This window comes from Protopterus annectens, chromosome 3.part0 (genome assembly GCF_019279795.1).
Source record: "Protopterus annectens isolate FY-2018-M chromosome 3.part0, PAN1.0, whole genome shotgun sequence".
Taxonomy (NCBI): Eukaryota; Metazoa; Chordata; order Ceratodontiformes; family Protopteridae; genus Protopterus; species Protopterus annectens.
This window is the reverse complement of record NC_056731.1, coordinates 1,651,644,201-1,651,663,127: the sequence shown is the minus strand read 5'-3', so window position 1 is coordinate 1,651,663,127 and position 18,927 is coordinate 1,651,644,201. Positions and strand designations below refer to the sequence as shown.

The 18,927-nt window shown below is 38.9% G+C and overlaps 1 protein-coding gene across 4 annotated transcripts in view; it reads right to left on the bottom strand.

Annotated features, from left to right (window-relative positions):
- The window catches only part of RIMS2 (regulating synaptic membrane exocytosis 2), a 6,281,053-nt gene that overhangs the window by 188,003 nt on the left and 6,074,123 nt on the right, over positions 1-18,927 (bottom strand). The gene's annotated exons all lie outside the window — the stretch shown is intronic.

The following is an 18,927-nucleotide window of genomic DNA, read 5'->3' as shown; positions in this document are numbered from 1 at the left end:
TTTATCCTCATCACTTTTCCTAAAAAAGGCACTATAGGGGAGGCAAGAGCCTTTGCCATAATCCTGAAGCCCATGTGAGACAGATGCAGGCCATCTCTGGCAAAGCATCATGGTCTATCGATCATATCTTCCCAGTTTGTCGGGTACTGGATCCCCCTGGAATGACACCAGAAACTAAGACAATTGTTAACGTCAATCATTTTCTGTTTGCATTCAGGCATCATTTTGGGTGGCAGTAGAATGCTGCTTAAGGCTAGGGACATACCTGCCTGGGACAAATATTCAGCGAGTTCAGTCATGTCTCTCTTCATATAGTCCAGGGAGGTACGTCTCAAGTCATTCACACCAACATGGACTATGACAGTCATAACAGTACTTGTTGTTGACAGACTTCGAGTGCGTGCGTGATATGGCAGAATTCTGGACCCTGACAGACAACTAAGCATGACTTTCTCCTTATCCAGACTGGTGAGAGGCACATCTGTGTGTATCACAGTGAAGTCACCTATGACTAATATGTTGGGTTTATGGTTAAGCCTTAGCGGCTGTGAGACACAAGTGTGTGAACTATGCGTGGTATGTGGTATGGAGGGCTGTGGAGATTGCGTGTGTATTTGCCTTGGAGGTCTCCATTGTTTGGGTATGCTTTTGTTGAGGACCTCCACATATGTGAGAGTGTGTTGTGTAGGTGTGGGTGGTGTTTGAGGTGTAGTGATTGTGTTGACAACCTTCTCAGTGTCAGATATGCTGGCTTGTGAGGGAGGGAGCTTGGACTCTAGGTTCCTAATGTAATTGCATCAATTGTGTTCCTAGGTGGTAGTAGTAGGTGGTTGTCTGTGTACATAACACTGTCTCAGGATGCCCATATCATCAGACTGGCAAGAGAAACTGTAGAAATTTGTTCATCCATATTTTTCAGAATCTGAGAGAAAAGGCCAGGGAGAGCTAAGGGGTTAGCCTAAAGCCCAAGTGCTTAAACCACAACTAAGTGGCTTAGAATAACACAATTTAAACAGACTATAAACAAGCAGTAACAAATGCAACAGAAAATAAGCAATTGAACACTTTAGAGAACAAGCCACAGCAAGTAGCAGAAAAAGCAAGATGAAGTAATGGAGCAGGAGGAGGAAAAACAAATACAGTAAAAGAAGCCTTTTTTTTTAGTAAAGTGGAAAAGGAGAGAGGAGGAACAGAAGAAAATTCAAGGTTATGGAACTAAGAGGTTTTGACCTTCCCAAATGATGTCTGTCTTAGGCAGAATGAGATAATGAGATGGGACTGGGAGTAGTGTCCTTTATCAAATTTAGAGTAGGGGTGGGCAACAGCAAAAGCAACAACTATAAGAGCACAACTGCAATTGGGTGGGCGGGTTGGAGAAAACAAAAATTCAACCACAGATCAGCATATAAATGGAGACACAGACAAGTAAATAATTCATTCAAATAAATAAATAAAAACAGTGCAGTAAACTAGTGCAGAACTGTTACACAAATAAATAAAAAACAATGCAGCATTGATAAGCAAAATAAATACAACCAGTGCAGTGCTGATAACAACACTGAACAATTAAACTGCAAAAAATATACTTATGTAGCTCTGTAATTCAGACTGTTTAAGTATTCTCCATAAGGCACAACAGCTTCTGCTCTGATGTCCTCATTTTTTTGTCTGTCACACAATGTGCATCCTACCACTCAACTGGAGCATTTCATATCCAGCACCTCTAGCTTTCTCAACTGTTCTGCCTTCAATGTCGAGGCTTCTGTACTATAGAGTAATGCTGATTGCACCACCATTTTGTACACCTAACTTTTCAACTTCTTTGTAATTTTCCTGTCACACATTACCCCTGGTACTATCAGAAAGCTGGCTGCAGCCCATCTAATCTTAGCTTTGAATTCCTCATTCAGACTTCCTTTCTCCTCACCTACCCATACATCAAGCTGCTAACCTGTTCCACTATCTTCCATTCTCAGTTTTTCTGCTTTTTCAGATTTCCACAATTTCCTGCCATTACAACTGCCTTACCTGTATAATTTGCTGAAGTTCCTGTTCAGTCTACATGTAATGCCACACTGCAAACAGCATCTTTGTTGATCTGTCCATTCCAACTTGTTTACTAATGTAGTCTATCATCAGTATGAATAGCGGTAGGCTCAGAGCTGAACCCTGATGCATATCTACTAATAGCTGGAACCCCTCTCTGAGTCTGAACAATGTTCATACATGTGACATTGGGTCCTTGTACATAGCCTGTACTAATTCTACCAATATTTTCAGGAGTTCAAACCATCACATGACCTTGTCATACGCCTTTACCAATTATAGCAATGCACCGTTGCACTCTCTTCACCTCTAGCTTCTTCTCAACTATCTGTCTCACTTCAAACATTGGGTCGGTTGTTCTGCATTCAGACTGGAATCTGAACTGCTCATTTCACATCCAACTTTCTCCAAATCTGCATATTCATTAATCAATCTCCCTCTCCAGAACTTTCATGCATTGTAACAGGAGTTGGTTACCTTTATACTGCCCACAGTTGTGGATGTCCTTTATACTTGTACACCGGTACCAGTATGCTTATTCCCCCAGTCATCTTGAATAAGCCTTTCTGTTCATAATTCTATGTTACCTCTGCACCCATTTATCCCCTATCTTCCCCAGCATCTTGATCATATCTGCCATGACCTCAACTAAGCCTCCTGCTTTCTGTGATGTCATTTTCCTTGGTGCCGTTCTTACTTCTTCAAGGGTAGTCTCGTCTTCTTTATTCTTTGTAGGCTGTCTCTGAGGCTGTACAGCTTCTGTGGTGTTTTCTTCATTCAGAAATTGCTGGAAGTACTCCTTCATCTGCCTTTCATGTCCTGTCGAGTGGTCAGCAGGTTGTTTCTGGAATTCCTTATGAAGGGTGTTTGACAGTTATCTTTCTTTGCCTTGTAACTGGAAAAGTTTCTTTATGTCATCTACTGACTCACTTTACAGACACTGATAAAGTGCCTCTGGTGTCTTGCTCTATCCTATTGCAACTGCTCTCTTAGTCTCTTTGTTATCCAACCAATATTCCATCTTAGCCTGGTCCATCTTTTTTATAGAATAGTGTGTGTGTGTGTGTGTGTGTGTGTGTGTGTGTGTGTGTGTGTGTGTGTGTGTGTGTGTGTGTGTGTGTGCTGTATCTTTAAGAAGCATTTAAAGGACTGAACGTGCATATAAATAGCAAGCATGTGCTAGCTTCAGGGCCATTTTGAGAGTGCAGCCATAAAGTGAGCATGTATGAGTGTAATAACTAGTTTGTTTATAAATTTATCTAAGTTAAAATTATTAAACTTCAAACCTGATTGTTTGTACATAATAAAGCTGTTTCAACAGAACCCACAAAGACTAGTCTATTTTATCATGACTAGACGAGTGACACGGTGTCAGAACTGGGATTCCAGAGATTGTTATTCAGAGCTACGAGGTGCAGAGATAACAGTGAAGGTAAACTAAGAGAAACAAGCACAAAAAGGGCCAGAAATGAACAAAAAGTAATGAAAACTTGCACAAACAGTTTATTTTATAAAAAAAGATAAAATAGAGCATTAAAAGGGCACAAATTGCATTATTAAACAAGTGAGAGGCACAAAAGGTTTACTATTTAAACGAAATGTTTAAAATTAAGACATTTGATACAACAATTATCAACAAAGCACATAAAAGGGATTTGGAATTACCTTAAAATTGCAAAACGATCATGTTTTAAGCAAAATGGGCATGTTTAGAGTAAAATGAGCACAAGAAAAGTACAATGGGCATGAAGAGAGATTAAACAAGCAAAACAAATATAAAAAGGGCACGTTAAGCATAAATAAAGCAAGACGACTGCATGTTTTTTGGCAAAGTACTATGTTTTGGCATAACTACTATTTCACATTGTATTCAGGGCATAAATAGAATTATTCAAAGTATCTCAAAGTGTGTAAAGTGCTTACAGTGTGTGCTTGTTACTGTGCATGTATTCCGAAGAGCTTATTTGTGTCCAAAGTGCAGCAATTTTGTAAAGTACAGTCAAAATACAGCCATTTCGAAAAGTTTCTTGTGCTGGGTGCATCTATTCGCAAATTGCCATCATTACAGAGTACTTCTTGCACTGTAAAGAATTATCTAGCAAAGCACTGCCATTTTCGGGAAGTTTCAGTGTGCTGTGTACAGTTTACTCGCACAATGCAATTACTTTGAAATGTTTCTTACTCTGAGCTTCTTCTGCCCAGTCTATTTGCACAGTACAGTTATTTTGAAATGCTTTTTACACTGACAAGAGGTGATTTCTTACAGTACAGTTATTTCAAGAGTATTATAGTGCCCAAGAGAGTTATTTTGTAAAGTTTAGTTATTTAGAGGTGTGTTGTGCTATTGGGCAAAGTTGCAAATACTGGCATAAATTTCTGGCATATGTATATGCGTGTGTGCTCATGCATACTTGCAAAAAAGCCTTCACTGGTATGTGTTAATATGGCAGGCAAATTTCGAACACCCTCACCACTTGTATTTGGTCAGTATACTGCAGAGAACTGGAGAATATTTGAGCAAGAGTACAATATTTTTATACAAACAGCTTATTCTGACAAAGATGCACGCACCAGACCATTCATTTTACTAAACCTAGCTGGGTCAGAGGCCATTGAAAGAGGGCGTTCATTTGTGTATGCACCAGCAGTATATGAGGAAGAAGGTGAAAATCGTCATATTGTTGTGCAGGCTGAATCAAGGAAAGACCCCGAGTGTTTGAAGCAAAAATTCAGAGAAATGTGTAACCCCAAGACAAATATTACATTAGAGAGGCATTTGTTTTACACAAGAGATCAGAAACCAGGGGAAACTTTTGTAGCTTATATTACTGACCTGAAAAACAAAACTAAAATGAGTCGGTTTGGTGACTTACAAAATGAGCTGATAAAAGACAGGCTTGTGTGTGGTATTAATAATGCTGCTGTGAGAAATACTTTGCTTTGTGACAATGATTTAATGTTGAGTAAAGCTACAGAGATTTGTCAAATCCATGAAGTTACAGAAAGGCACACAAGTATGCTTGTAAGTGATAAGAGCATGGTTTCAGCAGGCTCCAGAGCAAATGTAGACAGCATGCAACACATAGCTAGCAGAAGAAGGCCTAAGCACTTGGCAGCTACAGCCCCTGCAGGTTCTCCTAGGAAACCACGTAGTTTTCCAGCAAGTTCTAAGAAAAGAGCAAACTTAGTGCAGTATGAGGGTGAGTCAGCAAAACCAAAATCCAGTTTTATTGTTAACTGTCGCAGTTGTGGTGCCAATCATGAATCTAAAAGGGAGAAATGCTTAGCATTTGATCAGCAATGCCACAAGTGTAAAAAACTGAACCATTTTCAAAAGTTTTGCAAATCAAGTAAACCTCACACAGTTATAAGGAAGGGTCACTTGAAAAAGCAAGTTGATCATATAGAGCACTGCAATTCTACTTTCTATGTAGATACTGTATTAGTAATTGGTGAAAAGCTTGATGCAGTGAATTTGTTGGCAAAGAACAAAGCATTTTCTACTGTCCAGATCAATGGTAAATCCACCGAGCTCAAAGCAGACACTTGTTCAAGGTGTAATGTTATGTCAGCAGACACATTTGCCAAGGTGAGAGCTGGTGAATAACTCAATATGGCTAGTTGTGCGAAAGTTGTTACTTATGGAGGTGAAAAAATTTAAACCAAAGGCTCAATAGTGCTTTCATGTTATGTGGCTAGGAACTGTTACAGCTTGTCATTCTATGTAGTTCAAAGACCTGTGCAGTCATTATTGGGTCCCTGAGAGAGTTTGAGAATGAATCTGCTTTCTTTTACCAAAGAAGTTCATCATATAAGCACATGTCCTAGTTCCAATTTTTCTGAAGCCATTTTCTCAGAGTATGCTGATGTTTTCAATGACAAGTTGGGCAAACTTTCAGTTGTGTATTCTATGAAGTTACACCCAGAGGTAAGTCCAGTGGTCAGACCAACAAAAAAAGTTCCTATAGTTATGCAGGATAAAGTCAAAGTTCCACTGGATAAAATGGTGCAGCAAGTTTTAATTTGTCCTGTTACAGAACCAACTAAATGGGTGTTGTCCATGGTAGCAGCCCACAAGAAAGGCTCAGATAAAATCAGAATATGTATTGACCCAAGAGATTTAAACAAAGCATTAAAGAGGCTGCATCATTCAATGCGTACAGTTGAGGAAGTCGCAGCCCTAATACCAAATGCCACTGTTTTTTTCTGTTTTGGGCGCAAAAAGTTCATTTTTGCAAGTGATTCTTAATCGCAAATCCTCATTACTGGCTACTTTCAGTACCCCGTTTGGCAGATATAGATTCCTCAGAATGCATTTGGAATAAATTCTGCAACTGAAGTCTTCCAGTGTGCAGTGGATCAAATTTTTTAAGGTTATCCTTGTGCCATAACAGTAGATGATTTATTGGTTGGAGGCAATGGTGAAGCAGAGCATGACGGAAACCTTAAGAAAGCTTTAGACAGAGCACGTGAAGTGAACTTAAAGCTTACTCCTCTAAAGTGCACATTCAGACTACAGAAGTTACATATGTAGGTCATTTATTTACCAGCACTGGTTTGAGATTAGACTCATCCAAGCAAGCAGCCATTCTTAAGATGCTAACACCAGGTAATGTTCAAGCTCTACAATGTTTTCTTGGCATGGTCAGTTATTTCATAGGTTCATAGGTTCATACTAGGCTATCTGCCCGAGGGCATTTATAAGCCTAGCCCATAGTTTTGTGGCTTACGCCACCCCTTTAGTTTGGAGAAACTATGCCCATTATTTTGCTGTGCCTCTGTCGAGCAGTGACACTGAGGTAACCCCTGGGGTGTATCTGCGATCTCCCATCCATTGGTCAAGATTCCTCTTGAACAAGGCCAGCGAGGTGCTCTGCCTCACATAAACCGGGATTTTGTTCCACAGCATAGGGAGTCTTTGGGTGATGAATCTATCCCTCCAGCACGTCCTATTAATAACCGTGTCGAGGTTTAAGTCTCCCGCCCTTGTGGCTCTGAGGGATCTAGATTTTTTGAGATGAAGCATGTTCATCAAATCTTGGTTTGACATGGTCTTGTATGTCAGGCATAGGTCACCTCTGAGCAAGCGGTAAGCAACTGAATATAACTGGAGTTCTTTCAGTCGGGCAGCATAAGACAGATTTTTGAGACCCTTTATCCTTTTGGTGAGGAACTTTTGTGGCCTCTCCAGCTGCTGCAAGTGTCGGGTCAGATACATTCCGAATGGGGTATTGTACTCGATCATTGGTCTGATGAGTGATGAGTATAGGGAGACTATGACTTCCCTTGATCTAGATGTGAATCCCTTCATGATAAGGTGGGCAATGTAGAAGGTCTTCCTAACTACTTTAGCAATATGAGTGTCGAATGAAAGGCTACTGTCAACCTGGGTTCCCAGGTCCCTAATAACTTCTTCTGTGTTCAGGGGATTGCCACCTATATGGTAGCTAGGGGTAACCTTATTTTTCCGAAGGGTATGACTATGCATTTCTTGGCATTTAACTTTAGGCCATGGCTCTGGCACCAGTTATCCGTTTCTGTGAGACCCTTCTGAAGGATATCTGTGTCGGATGTGTTTTCAACTACAGCCCAGTTTGCAGTCATCTGCAAACTTTGTCAGCCATAACCCTCCTGTGTTTGCTTGTACTTCAGAAAAGTAGATGCCAAACAAGAGTGGGCCCAGGACTGAGCCCTGTGGGACACCACTTGTGACAGGCTTTGAGTCTGACATGGCGCCAGCAACTCTGACCCTGTGGGTTCTGTCACTCAGCCAGTTTGCAACCCATCTTGTAATGTATGGGTTTACATTTAAGTTGATGAGTTTTTCAATGATACCCGAGTGAGGTATTGTATCAAAAGCCTTCGCCAGGTCTAGGTAGGCTGTATGGACTGCCTTTCCCTCGTCAATGGCCTTGGTGACTGTTTCGAAAAAGTCAACCAAGTTTAGAAGGCATGATCTGCTTTTGACAAAGCCAAACTGGGTTGGATCCAAAGTCCGCACGTTCCCTATGTCTTTATTTATGAGATCCATTATGATCCTCTCCATGGCTTTGCAGATAAGGCTTGTCAAGCTAATGGGACGGTAATTTCCAGGGTCGGTGGAGGCACCGCCTTTGTGGAGTGGGACCACAGTCGCTGTGCGCCACTCCCTGGGTACGTATCCGGAGGTGAGACTAAGATTAAACAGCTGTCCTAACTGTGGGGTTAATTCCTCGTTGAGTTCATGGAGCACACAGCCGGGGACACCATCAGGTCCCATGGATGCTGTGTTCTTTGCCTTGGAGAGAGCAATTCTCACCTGGGCGTTAGAGATGTTTGGGGGCTACAATCAATTGGTATAGATATCTCTCCTTTAGGGGAGGGGAGAAGTTTGCACTGAACCTTTCAGCCAGTATGTTGGCAATGTCTGTAGGATCAGTAATCTTCACATCATTTTGAACTAATTCTGAGCATATCTGGGAGTTTCCTCCTAGGTTTCTGACATAGCTAAAGAATGCCTTATGGTTGTCTTTAGAGTCCTTAGCTATTTTTTCTCAAAATTAGCTTTGGATGATTTTATGAGAGCTCTTAGCTTTTTACTTATAGTGATCAGCGGTGTCTTACCTTTTAAGGATTTTGCTCTATCTTGTAGTAGCTTTCTCCTTTTGTTGTAGAGTTTGTTTATGGCTGGGGTCCACCAGACTGGACGCTTGCCTTTGGTACAAAGAGTCTTTGTTTTGCTTGGGATTGCCTGATCCATGCAGCCCTGCAGGTGCTGGTAGAAGGCATTTGTAAGTGATTCAGCGGTTTGAGTAATGTTAACCGCCGGCTCAGGGCCTTAAAGGAGACCACACTAGTCTTTAGAAGTGTGAAGTCGGCTTTCGAGAAGTTCTTTACTGTGGTCTTTTTCATTTCAGGTGGGGGCGGGATGAGGACCTCCAGCGAGATTAGTTTGTGGTCAGATCTCACCAGTGAGGGGTATACTTCCGGCGTTGAACATTGTGCTCCCATGTTCGTGATGATGAGATCAAGTATGTTTTCTCCTCTTGTGGGGATGCTGACTAGTTGTTCCATGGCATTTGAGTTTATGAATTCCAGGAACTTTTGGGCTAGAGTGTTTGGGCTTGAGTAGTGTTCCCAGTCTATATTAGGGTAGTTGAAGTCACCTAGTATGATGGTGTTCGGAGATACATTTATCCCCTCCAGTGTTTTCAGGAAGGCCATATGAGGTTCCTGAGTTTGCGAGGGTGGCCTGTAACATGCTACAAATTGCAGAGCAGTCTTGCCTATGGTTAATTGCACCTGGATGGTTTCCGATGCATTGTGCGATGACACCAATCTTGAGGTGTGGGTGTCCTTGATGAATATGGATACCCCTCCTCCTTTCTTGGTATTGTCCAGGTTTTGGGGCCGGAACGCATGATATGAGGTAAAACCTGATAGTGCTGGGGTGCTCTCAGGAGCCTTGAACCAGGTTTCTGTCACAGCACAGACATTGATGTTCTCCATACTGAGTTTATACTAGACTTTGAGCTGACAGCACTTTTGAGAGAGCTGATGCGCAAAACTGTTACATGGTCTTGGTTGGAAGAGCACCAGAAAGCATTTAAAAACCTTAAGCAGAAAATTGCCATCCCACCTACAAATAACACCAAAAATAGCAGAACCAGATCCACAGACTCGAGTCAGAGAAGACGAACCAAATGGTTAGAAAGCCAAAGGTTTATTCACGATAAAATATGAGTAAAATCAACACATGGAGCTCTAGTAGACAGGGTTAAGAGCTTTCATCTGATACATCCCAGACTTCATCAGAACCAATTAGCTCCTTAATTGTTTTACATTTATACCATTTTTGGCGCCAATAAATGTTCATTAAATTTCATATACATTATTAATCCTACAATATAATTTCTGTAAAAATTGTATGTAATTATAACTTAATCAGTTCATTACAAATCTTCCCTTACTTCATGTATCAAAAATTTCAAATAATTAATAATATGCTAAATGGTTTATAAAAATAAATGTAATACAATAATCAGACAACAATTTTCTAAAAAACTGGGGGCACTATACTAATGCATACCATATACCTTGTCCCTATATGAAAGATAATGCTTAAAGCTACAAAAACTAAAGCTATACTAATGGCTATTAAGGTTCGGACCATAATTGGCACAAAAGGGTAGTCATATCGACTGAAAAAATATGAATTCAGAACTAAAAAAGGTTTTAAACTAATACTATCATTAATACCAGGTGGTGTCGTCGCATCCAAACATATTTGCCACTTACTTTCTACCCATGCCAAATAGGTTTTCCAATTTCCTCCTCTTTCTTCCACCTCTACCTGATCAATAATTGCGAAGGTGAAAGTGTGATCCTTTCCCTTATCTATAATATGTTTACTTAATGCGTTCTTAGGATCTCCTTTCTTAATCCTGTACAAATGCTCATAGATACGTGTCTTGAATTTCCTCTCATTTTGCCTATATAATAGGCGGAACATTTAGAGCAGGTAGCAATGTATACAATTCGTTGGGTATTACAATTCCCATTTCTACAATACACTATAGATCTTGTGACATTATCTATCTTGAGTTTTAAATTGCAATTAATATACTTGCATTGATTACATGTTCCACATTGGGTAGTACCCTTCTTTCTCTTGTTATGGATGCCCTTTTTTCCATACTCTAACATTCTTTTCAAATTACTTCCTGTTTTGTATACAGTATTAGGATGCATTCCCACTATATGACCTATAGAACCAGAACTAGAAATCAACTCCCAATGTTTGTTCAATATTTCAATAACCACGTTTGTGTAAGGATTGAAGGTAATTGCACATACTTTCCTATCTCGTTCAATGTTGGTTTTAGGGGTAATCATAATGCTTTTCCCCAATAACGGAACATATTTGTGCCCCCATTGGGCCTTAACATACGAAATCACACGCTCTAGCATTCCTATAGGGTACCCCCGATCCTGAAATAATTTGTACACTACATCCAACTCAATTGTCATATTCTCCCTTGTAGATGACATTCGTGCTACACGTATGCACTGACCCTTTACAACATTTTTAAAAATGTGAGAGGGGTGACAACTACTGTAATGTATATAATCGTTTGAGAACGTAGGTTTTCTAAAAATCCTTGAGGCAAAACCAACCCCTGTGTTGCTGATCCATGTATCCAAATAGGCTATACCTTTTTTATCGAATTGAAATGTAAATCTCAAGAAATCTGTAGTGTTATTAAGATATTCTATAAATTGAGGTATCTTATCTGTTGGACCTTTCCAAATAATAAAAACATCGTCCAAAAACCTCGTGTATAGCCTGATGTGTTGATAGAATTCACTGGTGAAAATATACTTGTTCTCCCACTCCAGCATAACCATATTGGCAAAGATAGGGGCACAAGAAGCACCCATTGCTACACCTCGAATCTGCCTGAAGTGTTCTCCTGAATGATAGATATAGTTATGGTCGAGAACAAGGCCCATCATATCAATAATCAAGTTAATTTTATCCCAACTTAAACCAGAGTATTTGGTCAGACTGTTACAAAAATATTCCAAACCTATAGTTGCTGGTATGCATGAAAAGAGGTCCTGTACATCGATTGTTAAGAATGTTAGGTCCTCATCCCATACGTCCATGGTTAGCTTGCTCAAAAAATCCCATGAGTCTTTTACTAGATGGACCACTTTGGTGTAAATTTGTTTCGTCCAATGGTAACACCTATTTTAAAAGTTTTGGCTTTGGATCCTGATATGATGGGTCTAAACGGGGGTTTTTCCAATTTTTTATGTATCTTGGGTATCCCTATGATATGTGCCATAATTGGGTATTCTGTTCTTAAATAATCATATAACTCACTAGTGATTCTGTTATCTAATAAATATTCCTCAAGTGCTAAATCAATACGCCTGTACCCAATATTTATTTGGTTTAATTATTTAAAATTTTTGATACATGAAGTAAGGGAAGATTTGTAATGAACTGATTAAGTTATAATTACATACAATTTTTACAGAAATTATATTGTAGGATTAATAATGTATATGAAATTTAATGAACATTTATTGGCACCAAAAATGGTATAAATGTAAAGCAATTAAGGAGCTAATTGGTTCTGATGAAGTCTGGGATGTATCAGATGAAAGCGCTTAACCCTGTCTACTAGAGCTCCATGTGTTGATTTTACTCATATTTTATTGTGAATAAACCTTTGGCTTTCTAACTGTTTGGTTCGTCTTCTCTGACTCGAGTCTGTGGATCTGGTTCTGCTATTTTTGGTGTTACTAGTCGAGTGCACTTGGTGTTTTACTTATTAGTCGTTTAATGGCAGATTTGGATCCCACCTACAAAGACTATGATGTCAATAAACCAGTCACTCTTTCCTGTGATGCTTCAAAATTTGGTCTTGGTGCAGTTATTTTTCAAGAGGGCAGATCAGTAGCCTATGCATCTAGAACTCTTACCCAAACTGAAATGCAATATGCTCAAATTGAGAGAACATTTGGCAATAGTATTTGCATGTTTAAAGTTTTATGACTATATCTTTGGTCATGCTATTCAGACTGAAACTGATCACCAACCTCTAGTTACTATTTTAAAAAAGCCTATGCATTCAGCTCCAGCGAGATTACAAAGACTGATGCTCAAATTGTAAAAGTACAACTTCAAAATGTCCTATGCTAAAGGCAAACTTCTTTATCTGGCTGACACCTTATACAGATCACCCAGTAATACAATGGAACAGTTTCATGCAGAGAATTTTTACTTTGACGTCATGGAAGTGTATCATTTTTCTACCATGAGACTTGGTTAGCTGAGAGATCATAAAAAGATTGATCTAATTTTGAAAAAGCTCAATCACTACATTAATGTTGGATGGCCATCAAAGCAATCTAGTGCACCACCTAAAGTGCAAACTTATTTTCCTTACAGATGAGATGTTGATGGACGACGGTATTATTTTCAAAGGTCCTAAAATTGTTGTTCTTGCTTCCTTACAACATGAGTATATCCTGATTTTGCATCATGGTCACCCAGGTTCTGAATCTACCAAAAGAAGGGTGGGAGAACTAGCATTGGCCTTCTCTAGTAAAAGACAATGACAAAGTACTGTCTTCTTGTTCAGTATGCAATAGTACTAAATTGCATTTGCAAAAAGAACCACTTCACCTAAGTCATGTTTCTGAACTACCTTGGTCAACAGTAGCCACTGATATAGTCGAGTGGAACAATCAGCATTACTTAGTGTTGGTAGACTCTTATTCAAACTGATTTGAGATTGACCTACTACCTAACCTAACATCCACTGCTGCTATCACTAAGTTGAAACGTCATTTCTCAGTCCATGGTAGTCCACACAAAGTTATTTCTGACAATGGTACTCAACTTACTAGCCAGTTGTTTCAGAAATTTGCAAGAGAATGGGACTTTGCACATGTTACTAGTAGTCCAGAATATCCACAGTCACATGGACTAGCTGAACATGCAGTACAGAGTGCAAAGCAATTACCTGAGAGGTCAAAGCGTAATAATAGTAATGTCTTTTGGCTTTTCCCGGTTAGGGGTCGCCACAGCGGAACTCCAGCCCGCTAATGACTGGCAGTGGATTTTTGTAGTGCCGAGTTGCCAGCCCGACACCCAACCTTCAAAGAAGGCGCACTCATTCATGCATGCACCTACCTGCATGTCTTTAACGTCACTCGATTACGGGGAGGACATGCAGACTCCACACAGAAGGTCCTCCAGCCAAGAATCGAATGGGAGAACCTCTTGCTGTGAGGTGACAACGCTAACCACTGCACCACCGCGGCCATCTGGTCAAAGCATGGCAACACCAATGTCTTTTTGAATTTACTTAATCTCAGAAACATACCCTGTGACGATATACTTGGTTTGCCTGCTCAGAGACTTCTATCTAGGCAGATCAGAACAACATTGTTTATTAGTTCCAGTTTGCTGAGGCCTAAAGCTAAAAACAACAGAACAATTAGAGCCCAATTATTCAGAAAGTGTTCTTTCCAAAAGTTCAGCTATCATAAATTGAGCACATTTCTTTGTCCGTTGAAAGGAGAGACAGTGAGGATACAAACTGTGAAAGGTTTCGACTGATTGGTCAAGTAACAGGTATACGTACCGAGCTGACATCTTCTTCCTGTACCAGAACTGATATTGCAGCATTGTTCCTTGATACAAACTCTAGATCTAAGAGCAATCCAGACAATGTTCCTGTTGCAGAACGTGTCTTAACTTCTACTTCCATTCCTGATAATGTTCCTGATGTCCCTAAGGTTGAACATTCAGCAGAGACAGTCCCATTTGCTAGACCTCATTCTAATTTTTATGTCACATGATTTGGTTGTATTTGCAGACCTAGTGTGAAATACAAAGCAACCTGGACATGACTGTATATATGTATGTATCTAGTTCTGTATAATTGCATGACAAAGAATTATTTGTATTGACTGCATGTCAACTGATGTCAATATTGCACGACTTATTTCTCAAAGAGGGAGGATATAGAATAGTGTGTGTGTACTGTATCTTTAAGAAGTGTTTCAAGGCCTGAATGTGTATATAAATAGCAAGCACATGTCAGCTTCAGGGCCAATTTGAGAGTGCAGCCAGAGAGTAAGCATGTATGAGTGTAATAGCTAGTTTGTTATAAGTCTGTCTAAGTTAAAGTTATTAAGCCTCAATCCTGATGTGTTTGTACATAATAAAGCTGTCTGAACAGAACCCACAAAGACTTGTCTATTTTAGCCTGACTAGACAAGTGACATTTTCTATCTCCTACTTTTTCCTGCACTGCCTCTTTCTTTCAATGACTTCCTGGACTTCTACATTCCACTACCAGCTTTCCACATGTATCTTATTCACATACCTGGTTCGGCCACATATCTGTACTACAGTCCTCACAAATGTTGTTTTGAGGCACTGCCATTCTTCTTCAGCTCCACCTATTTCTGCTTCGTCCTGAGGTGCTACAGCCCTGAGTATTTCCTTGGACTCTTGTGCTCTCTTCAATAGACTTCCAGGTTTTCAACCTAGTTTCTGTCACCATTACAGCCTTCTCTGATCACTCTTTACCGCTGATTGTGGGAAACAGTGGTTTACGTGGGGCCAACTGTTTCACTGGGGATTATTTTGCAATTGCGGAGTCTACCACAATGCCTTTTCCTGATATGCACACTGGCCACTTGTGTATGTGCTCTTCTGAATGTCCCTTTGCTGAATCAAGTGTCGGCTACCATCAAGCCATTTGTCAGAGAAAAGTCTAGAATGGCCTCCCCTTCTTTATTCCTGTTGCTCCACCCATGCAGACCCAGGCAGTGCTTATATCAACGACTGATGATGACTGAATGTTCACAAAGAATGAAACTGAGTAGCACATTACTGATCATAATAGCCTAAATAATTAATTAGTTATGTGTGGTTGTCAAAGCTATTCCATGGTCACATCTAAAGGGACATCTACATATCTGCATTTTATAACTGTGCTCTCATAAATTCTGTAACCCCAATGCACACAAGCACACATGCACATGCAAGTGCATAACTGAGTATACCATCAACAAGCTGTATATGGTCCATTGCATAAAAAAAAAAGATGTCTTCATTCTGTGGACATCTTACCATGAAGAAGACCTACTTAAAATAAAAAAAACAAAATAATACATACTTAAGATATTTTACTTGGTAGTTCTCATTTTTAAGCACAGTTATCTCCAGAACTTTAAGTACTGAAGACTACCAGACCATCCACAGACTGCAACTCCCTACACAGAATATAAGATTAGACATTACCATACTACTGGTTTGGCCAGTATCCCCAAACATCACTAACTTTATATGGTAATATTACTTGTATCCAATCTGAAGGAGCACAGAGATCAGCTGTGAAAATATTAGAAATCTGATCTTTGTAGGAGTCAAGGCCATTCTATATAGTCCCCTGAGAGTTAGTAAAATAAATGGTGACAGTGACTGTTAACCATACTACATGAACTCACAAGGGATTACTGGCATTAAATCACAACAACTCCAAAAAAAAAAACACAACATGTAAATAAATAAATAAATACACAGCAACTCCATACAGACTGTATGTGCCGTATGCAAAAAACTCTTTTTATAACAGTTTAATCTAAGCAGGGATAGTACAAGCCAGACTGGGTCACGGATAAAATTTTACAAGCCCTTCATTTTTCATGTTACTAAGCAACAACTGCCAAAATGAACCTAATATTAATCACCACTTCTGTCATCAATGCATACTACCAAAGACTAGCCTGAAACAGAAGAACAAAAACTGGTAGGCGAGGAAGGAATAAATAAAGGAAGATTACCCTTTTGCAGGGTAAGACTAGCTAAACTTATCAGATTTTCAGAGCTGGCACCATTTTTTATTTCAAGCAAGCAGCTCAGAAAAAAGTATAAAAACCCATGCCTTGCTTCTTTGTATAGTACTACATGCAAGATTATTATAGTGATGATAACGGATAAGTAAACAATGTCAGATAACTTTACTTATGAGATTATATATCGAAGCATGCATAGTTAAGTGTGAATATTTGTTTTCCAATTTGTGTCGACATTTGGGTATTTAGACTATATTAAATACACACACACATACACACACACACATATATATATATATATATATACACACACACACACACACTTGTGTACACACACACACACACACACACACACACACGTAGAGATATATATATATATATATATATATATATATATATATATATATATATATAAATATATATATAAATATATACATACACACACACACATACACACAGAAAGAGAAAAAAGAAGCATAAAGAGCTGAATGTCTGTACAAGAACATAACAGAATCAATTCAAGGAATAAACTTTTATTTTCAGACATTCTGAATACTGCAGCTTAGTTCTGCTAGCGTTAGTAAACATTTCAGTAACATTACAATAGCCTGACCAAGTGAAGTACATATCTTCATATGAATAAAAATATACTGCCTGATGTAAGTGGTGGTATTTTTAGCTCTGCCTGAGTCAGTAGAAATAAAAGAGTGAAAGAATGTCATTTGTAATGTGTGATTCAATGACGCATGCAAAGTTCTCTTTAGAAAACTGCAGGCTCAAGGCTATAAGTTTAGATTTTGATGGATGAGTCATAGTGCTGAGCGAGTTTTTTCTAACAATATTAGCAAAAATGAACATATTTTAGCTGTACTGCAGGCCTTGAGAATAACGTGATACATTAAATAAATGTGTCACAAATAACAACATCCTAGAAACACAGTGCTTGGTGTTATCATTGTTAAGATGAATGCAATATATATATTCCAAAACATAATGGGAGCAGCTAATCATAAATCATCAGCATTATGGTATCCTTAGCAGTGTGCAAAGAACAAGAAAAAAAAAAGACACTCTGCTTTCTTCATTCAGAGGCAATACACTTACTGTGCAATGCTAAGTCTGGCAGTTAGTGCAAAGGAGTAAGGCTATATGCTGTTAACTGTCTGCTTCCTGTAGTCCATGATCTGATTCTCTCAGACTCAATTTACCTACTGAGTGACCTTGATTAAGTGACAACCACACAATACTCCTATGTTGCCCTGAAAATCAACCTCTGTGTCCAGCATGCTTACCTGGTAAACAAATAAATAAAAATAAAAATAAATCTCATAAACTACCTGTTCTTAAATGCCTCATATTCTTTCCTGTACATTAAGTCTCCTTACCCTTCCTACTTGGCAAGGTTTTACTTCATCCATGTATCTATGAATTCTGTTTCCTGTGATGTTATTGTTGATTCTAGCCTGAAAGTGATCTACTTCATGGCAGCATCATCCCTGGTTCTATGACACTGAATAATTAGGGAGGGAAAGTTTATATGTGGGAAGAGGCCAAGCAGAATTTTAGACTGTGGGTCAGAAACAGTCTTACTTATCAGGGATTGATATCAGAGTATAGGTAAAGAGAAATGGATAGGGGGTCCTAAGTGAAAGACAAGTCGTGGTAGAGTTTTTAGTGGAGTCTAGAATAGAAGCTTCTATTGAAAAAAGGTAATTAGTACGGCATATAAAATACTGAAAGACAACTATAAGAATCAATCAAAGGAGGTTAGAAAAGACTGGGGAGAGAGACTGGAAACACATTTTACAAAAGAACAATGGAAGAGCATTTAGATGTCTCCCAAGTATGAAACATACCCAGAGATTTTTGCTTTTAAGTGTTTGCATTGATATTTTAAACAACCAGCAGACTTCAGAGAAATTTTTCTCAGGTAAACAGCAAATGGTAGAGGTGTGCTGGAAAGAGAGAGGTAACTGGGAACATGTTTTTGGGAATGTAATGAGTTGGCAGATTTTAAAATTTCCCTGCAGGGTACTCTGTCAGAAGTACTGGGGGAACAAATGGCTGTAACTAAGGAAATTATTATTTTGTGTTGGCACACAGGATCTGAATTGCCTAGACACAGTAATGCCTTATTAAGTTTAATGCTATAGGCTGACAAAAAAGCAATTACTAGAAAATGGAAATCAAATGTAATTGAAATATTCAATATTGTTGAGATAAAAGAACTGAAAGCAAGATCTTTAGAAAAAGAAAGGAGCAAAATACATAGAAATAAATGGGAACAATACAGTATAATGTTCAGGAGGAGGAATGAGGTTTATGGGAAGGCAGAAATTGAGCATTTTATGTAATGCTGAAATGAATGACAGTTGTTATAAAGAAAGAAAACATAAATGTAATGTAAGATGCATAAAAAGTCCATTTTTTTATTAATATATGTGTACATATGTCTTAAGTGATGATTTAATAAGACATTTTAACATGTCTTAGATACATCACATTTTACTGTGG